Source organism: Rhinolophus sinicus, linkage group LG06 (assembly GCF_036562045.2).
Source record: "Rhinolophus sinicus isolate RSC01 linkage group LG06, ASM3656204v1, whole genome shotgun sequence".
Lineage (NCBI taxonomy): Eukaryota > Metazoa > Chordata > Mammalia > Chiroptera > Rhinolophidae > Rhinolophus > Rhinolophus sinicus.
The window spans coordinates 23,617,409-23,624,670 of NC_133756.1; the positions used below are offsets into that span (position 1 = coordinate 23,617,409).

Below are 7,262 nucleotides of genomic sequence, written 5' to 3' on the forward strand. Positions count from 1 at the left end.
CCTCTCATTTTTGTTTGTTCATTCCATGTGTTGTCTCTTTATCCTACTAGACCATCAGTTCCACAGGAGCTGCTGTCTTGTCCTTACTGTGTCCCCAGAGCCGATGACAGTGCTTAGTACATAGCTGGTGCTCACTCAATATCTGTGGACTGAACAAATGCATGAGAAGGACTGAGTGGGTGAAGATATGAATGACTCTTCGAGTGATGCCTGCCTTTCTTGCTCTCTCCTGCCCTGCCCCACCCCCCAGAGCCCCTGAGCCAGGCTGCGGCCCCTCCCCCATGTGACCCCGGCTGAGCTGGGGCCTCCTGAGAGGATGGAGCCTGCAGCCGCCTTGGCTGCTTGCCCTGTATTGATCAAAGCTGGGAGGCCTGCTGGCTGAGGTCTGTCCCAGCCGTAGGGGCGGGGGAGTGGGAGGGGTATTCTGGCTGAGATTGGTGCAGGGCTTGCCTGGGGCAGAGTAGTGCTAGCTAAAGATCCATCTGCTTTAAGGGGCTGACAGTACCCCTTCCCCACACCTCTCAGTGTAGGCCAGACTAGTCCCAGGATGGCTGGGCAAGAGCGTGGGGACACAGAAGCAGGGCTGCAGTTGGGCTTGGGCAATGAATGCTCTTAGCCTCTTGCAAAGCGACACACTTGATGGCACATCACTATTTACGGAGATTTTTCTGTGCTCCGTCTCTTGGGGCTGAGGGGTGGACAAGCACCTCTTTATACAGGCCTATTGAGCATCCCCTGTGCAAAGCACTGTGTAAGACCCAGGGATGAGGTTCTCAGTCAGCTTGGGTTCTGGCGGGAATCACATTGTAGCAAATCTTTGTGATCCAGGGCACAGGAAAGGAAATGCTGAGAGTGGTGCCAGGGAAGAGGCCCAAGGATGGGCCCTCACTTCAGAGTCTTGACTTGAGAACGAACAACAGAGATTATTCCTATGTGGCCAAGAGGGACCTTGGTCCAGAGAGGAGAAGTGACTTGCCCAAGGTCACACGGCTCTTAGCCGTTAAGCTGAGGCTGGAGCCTAGTCTCCTACCCTGCAGGTGGACTCCAGGGGCAGGATGCTCTGGCATCCTCAGTGTCCTGCCTGCACACACTGGGTACCTCCTCTGGCCATGGGTGATGGAGATGATACGAGGATGGGCTGAACACCCACTCTGACCTCAGAGCTCAAAGCCCAGAAGAAGAGCGCGAATGCACGTGTATACACACACACACACACACACACACACACACACACACACACACACACCAGTAATTCAAACTGGTCCCATGATGAAGGTTCCCAGAGCTGGGAAATAAGATGGCAGAAAAGGAAAAGAGTAACTGCATCAGAGACAATCTGGGAAGACCTTACAGAGGAGGTAGTCCCTGACCTGTCTTAAAGATGGGTGAGTTTTAAAAAGCTGGAGACACTGTGAAGAGCCTGGGCAGCCCAGGAGCTGGGGCACACCATGAGGAAACACCTGGAGGCCTCCTGGGCAAAGGCAACAGCCCCCTTCCAGGTCTGCAGACGCCAGACTCCCTACCTTTCTACCTATAACCCACACCACTGCCAGAGTGAGCTCTGAAATATGAGTGACTATGCCACTCCCCTGTTCAAAGCCCATCAGTGGCTCCCCACTGCCCTCTGAACAATGTCCTGTCATCATAGAACTTGAATGCTAGAGGTCACTTCAGACGTACTGTGTCCACCCACTCCAGTTTTACAGAGAAGAACACTGAGGTCCAGAGAGAATCACGTAGTGAGTCAGGGGCCATGCGGGAGCTAAAATAGTGGCCTTCTGAACCCTGGGCTCTTTCCCTGACACCACACCCTCTGCCCTGCCCCTACCGCCCAGCTGGTATTTAAGGAGCTTAGGAAAGTCTGGGCATCCTCATCTCTGGCTAAAGTCTGATATCAAAGCTGGGAGGGACCCTAGCTAGCACTTAACTCTGGCCCTCATTTTACAGACAAGCAAACTGAGGCCAGGAAGGCAAGAATAGAATCATTGTGACTCATCAGCTTTGCAGTTAATAAAATACTTGCACAAAGGTTCTTACCTAACTCACAACTCTGGGAAGTAGACAGGATAAAAGTTATCATGACCATTTGATAGATAAGGAAACTGAGGCCAAAATAGCAGAGTGATGGCTCAGGGTCAATTGGTGGCTTCATTTATTCATTCTTCATATATACACTATGCATTTGTTCTGTGGCAGACCCAGTGCTGGGTACAAGCAGGGGACAAGATCGGCCTGTGTGCTGGATGCTCACAGTCTATCTTATAATTCCAACACGCGGCAGCTGCAGTGTCCTGCAGGGGAACACCAGCCCGGGAAGCCCAGGGGCTGGGAAGCCAGTGGCAAGACTTTGGGGGGAGGGGGCAGGTGGTATTTCAGGGGAGTTCAGGGTAGGAGCTCTGGAGAGAGAGAGTTCCAGGCAGGGCCCTGGCCAGCCTCATGCTTCCTGCCTGCCAACCCCAGCTCCTTCCTGGAGGATTTAAGACTGTGTCGAGCAGTTGTTTTAAATTTCCGGGCAGGGGGCTGCAAGGAGGGGGAGCTGCAGGCCGTCTGGGGTGTGGGCTGCTATTTACCAGGGCCCTTTGTGGGATGCAGCTCTCCAGGCTGGAGGCTCCCACAATTGCTTCCAGCTGGGCTGTCAGCCAGCCCAAGGAGTTGGGGGGGGGGGGGACACAAGAGAGGAGCACAGGAGCATAAGGGGTCCCTTCCTGCCCAGCGTCCTTTCTGCCTTCCTGGGTGGCTGCTCTTACTGGTATATCAGGCCTGGCTGGGCATCCTCGGACATAAATGTATCTATAAACTGGAATCCATCCGGCCTGGACGTTCCTGAGCTTTATGGCCTTTATGCACTTAATCTTTCATTTCCTCTCCCCTGCTTCATCTCCCCGCTCACTTCCCCTCTTTCCCGGGAGGAATTGCTCTGCTCCCCTCCCCCACGGAGGCTCCATGGCCCCTTTGTCAGGAGGTACCTGTGTGTACAGCTGTCCTGGCTCCCTTGTCTCTGTCTGGGCCCCCACCATTCTTTCCCTTTGCTATAACAGGAGTGAATGACCACCACCTGGCCTAAAATCCCCCCCTTGGTGCCTCACCACCCATAGGACAAACTCCTTTTCCAGGCAGCCAAGACCCTTACCCCCCCAGTCCCTCCACCCCCGCTCTCTGCGCCCCTCAGCCACACCCAGAGCTCCAGCCAAACAAATTATAGCACATTGTGTCACTGCCCTCTCCCTTGCTCACATGAGTCCCTTCGTGCCCATCTTTCCCCCATTCAGCTCAGGCAGCACTTTCCAGAACCCCCACTCCCAAGGCAGGTCGGGGCCTGTCCTCTGTGGGCCTGAAGCCTTATTTTCTATAAAAGGAAAACATGATTTGGTCTTGTCTGCCTCACAGCCTACAAATAGATGAAGGGGGTAGCTTTGGAGGTTGTATAGGACTATATCAATCTGAGGGGAGAGGCTAGTTCTCCACCATTTTGGGGTAGGGGGTTCTGCTTTCATGGAAACATATTATTCTCATCTCGAGTCATTTGTTCTCTTTCCTGATGGAATTCTAGAACTAGATTCTGAAAGTGTGACTTGTCTCTGGTATCCCAGTCCCTGACCAGGATCTGGCTCAGGAAATCTCACACAGCAGAGATCTTTCAGTTCTTTCTCTTCATTTTATACAAGAAAGACCAAGGCCCAGAGAGGGAAAGGAACTCACCCAAGGTCACACAACAAATCAAGGCAAGGTCGGGACTAGTTCTTTTAAAAGATACTAAGAAACCAGTTCATAACAGCCCTCTACTGGAAGCCAGAAGAAGACTAGGTTTTAGCCCCACTTTAGCCACCACCCCAGTCTCAAACATATTACAGACTGCAATCTCCTTGGTCACCTCGCCTGTCCCCCTCCCCACTTAAGTTTCCTTCCTGCCCATTCTAATTGGGGGTGGGGGCATGGACACTTTCTGAGAGAAGGCTCTGCTCCTTTAAGGCCCCTTCCTCCCTCCCTCCTCTTAGAGCAAAGCTCTCTGGAGAGCTGGGCCAGGACTGGAGGGAAGGTGGCAGGTCCCAGCTGCAAGGCCTGGTAGGTCCCACTCACAGAATGTGTGTATGCCAGACAAAGAATGTCAAATGCCCGTTTTGTTCTAACCACAGAGACCTGGGCTGGTATGGGAAAGAATGGAGCAGGATGGATGTGTATGGGCCAGGACAGGGTGGAATGGGTGAGGGTTTACTCTCTGAGGGTCCAGGAGGGTGAAAGGGCTCACATATGAGTCGGGTGAAATGGGGGTGACGAAGTCTGCCCTCCTAGACCCACGAGTGTTTTGGCACCTTGGAGGGTGGGGGTGGGGGAAGCCACTTGCCTGGTCCCACAGCAAGGTGGTAGGAACTTTGTAGCCCTATGTCCCACAGATCACACCGTCAGTAGGCTTTCTTGTCGGGTTTTTCTGCACCCTTCTCCCACCAGCTGTGGAGCCCTCCAAGGTGCCAAGCACTGTGCTATCCTTTCAACGTACCTTCTCTCTCCCAATCTTCAGAAAACCCCATGTGGGTGGCCTCATCACCCCCATTTCACCCGGGTGGAAAGTGATGGTCAGAGAGGGCAGTGACTTGTCTAGCCACTCAACTAGGGAAGAGTAGAACCAGGATTTAAAATTATCTAGCTCAAAGCCAGGCACTTATCACCTTTCCCTTGAGGGCAAAGGTTACTCCAAGCCAGATTTTAACTGGACAAAGGGATTCTCAGAAAGGTGAAGTGACTAGCCCCAAGTCACCGAGCCTGTTTGGGACAGGGACTGGCCAGCCCAGGCCTCCCACCTGCTCTGACTATCTTCAAGCCCTAAATGATCTTCTCTAGAACTCAGCTTCAGGATGTGGGAGACTGTCTTCTTTTTTGGGTCAGTTTAAGTCCCTGCATGTCACCTTGGAGCCCTAGAATAAGCAGGGGAATCTTGAAAGCTCGCTCCTTATCATTTGTGTGACTGTCTGCCAGAACTAACATCTAGGATTTGGGAGGCTTAGTGTGCTCCCCTGTAAATAGGTTCTGCCTTGTGGGGTGGCTGGAGGGTTCTAGGAGACAGTGAAGGCAAAACTCAGCAAAGCTGACCAGGTCTCAATGAAAGCTAATTTTCTCCTTCCCTCTCTCCTTTCTTCCTCCCTCCCTGCCTCTTCTTCTTGCCTCTTTGGCCTTGAGGTCAGATCAGGCCTGATTAATGGGCGACAGGAAGCTGGTTTAGCAGGGGCTGGGAAAGACAAGCAGGGAAGCAAGAGGAGGCAGGAGGCAGGAGAGGGGACAGGGACGAACAGAAAGAGGAGAAGGAGGTGGTGTGACAGAGCCTTGTCTTACTATTCCTGTTCAGAAGCACGAGTTCATGTCCTTCTCATAGCACTTGACTTACTCACTGCAGCCTCACCCTCCAGAACCCTGGTCTGCCCGTCCTGGGAGCTTCTCCACTCCTTGCCCCAGATTGTCCAGAGGAGGAGACCAAAACAGAGCTGTGGTGAGGCCCTGTTCAAGCACTGGCAGAGCATGGTCACAGAGTGGGGCCAGCCCCAGGGGCCTGCCAGGGTTTCCCTGCCTCATGGGCCCACTGGTTGTAAGGGGACTGGAATGGGGGTGGTGGAAGAGCTTGTCTTGAAGGCAGTGAGCACCCTGTTCTCACTCAAGCTGCATGTTTATTTGGGGTGACCTAGGGAGGCCAGAGATTATGGGAACCATAAGTCTGGACAAAACCCCCCACCTGGGTATCTCCTTGGACCCAGGTCTTCTGAGGCTGCTCCCCATTTACCCACATGCTCCCCGCCCTCCATTTAGGCTGAAAATTAACCGCCCCCAAATGAGTGGGAGGGGGGTGTGGACTTCAGATTTTCTGTCAGTGCGATTGATTCCTAGGTCTCTCACAGAAGATGCTCAGGCCCTTTAAAAACAAACAAACAAACAAACAAACAAATAAATAAATAAATGGAAGACCAGATTTAAAGTCTTGCCTGAATGCTCCCAGCCTAGCTTCTTTCTCCCTCCCTCCTCTTTCCCTCCCTCCTTCTCTTGGAGCTCCTGCAGCTTCCCCAGGGCCCCTCCTGGGCATTTAGACCTCCCAGTTGAGGGATAGGGCAGATGGGAATCTCTGTTCCTTCAGGGCTTGGAAAGTGCCCCGCACTGTGCTGCATACCTTGCCTCTCCGATTTCAGTCTCCTAACAACCTTACCAGTGTGGTTGTGTGATCCCCATAAGTATAGAACCTGGCAGAGAAGAAAAGTCAGGCTGAGAGAACTTGCCTGAGGCCACATCCTGGCAGATCTAGGGCTTGTCCTCAGGTCTTCCAAGATGAGTTGCTACACCATCCTGACCCAGGATCTCCAGGGTCAAAGTGCAGGGTCAGGCTGCAAGGGGCAGGCACTAGAACTAGAAGGGGCCTCACAGACCATTTTAGATGACCCGTTCTCATATGGATGAAGAGCCTGAGGCCCAGAGGAGGCAATAGGCTTAGCCAGGGTTCCATAGCAAGTTACTCTAGGTGCCATGTGAGGTGCTAGGAGCTGGAGAGTGAACCCAGTGGACAAAAGAAAAGATGCCGGTCTCATGAGCTCTTACTGATGGGGGACCAGCAATGCACCTAAGGTTCTGACAAGAGAAGTATGGGGGCCTCTAATTGTACAGAGTAGCCCCTCACCCAGTCTATAGCTGTTCGCAGGTCTCCTGGAGGAGGTGATTTTTGAGAATTGAAAGGGGGCTGAAGTGCTCGCTTCGGCAGCACATATACTAAAATTGGAACGATACAGAGAAGATTAGCATGGCCCCTGCGCAAGGATGACACGCAAATTCGTGAAGCGTTCCATATGTAAAAAAAAAAAAGAAAGGGGGCTGAAGACAGGCAGAGGAGGACCAGTGTGGAAAGAGTGTTCCAACATGGGCATTTTCTCCATCCTCCGCCCCTCAGGGAACCACTGGAGAGGTTTAAGGGATGAAGTACACTCCAGCTTAAGGTTGCCAATGAAATACAAGATGCCCAGTAAATTTAAATGTCACATAAACAACAGATTATTCTTATTTTTTAGTATAAGTATGTCCCATGCAACATTTGGGACACGATCTTGAAAAATTACTATTTATCTGAAATTCAAATTTAACTGAGAGGCCTGTATTTTTATATGCTATATCTGACAACTCTGCCCTGGCTGCCTTAAGGAGATGGGGTTCGGCAGTCTGAGACTGGAGACCAGAGGCAGCAAGGAGAGGTAGAGACGTTAGGAGATTGAGTTTGGATGGAGTAAGAGGGAGAAGGA

General features: G+C 52.2%; 1 non-coding gene across 1 annotated transcript; it reads left to right on the plus strand.

Moving 5' to 3' along the window:
* The first annotated feature begins 6,714 nt into the window (after positions 1 to 6,714).
* On the plus strand, positions 6,715 to 6,821 carry LOC141572629 (U6 spliceosomal RNA). The gene has a single exon (XR_012497937.1). It is a non-coding gene; the product is annotated as a U6 spliceosomal RNA (small nuclear RNA).
* The last annotated feature ends 441 nt before the right edge of the window (positions 6,822 to 7,262 follow it).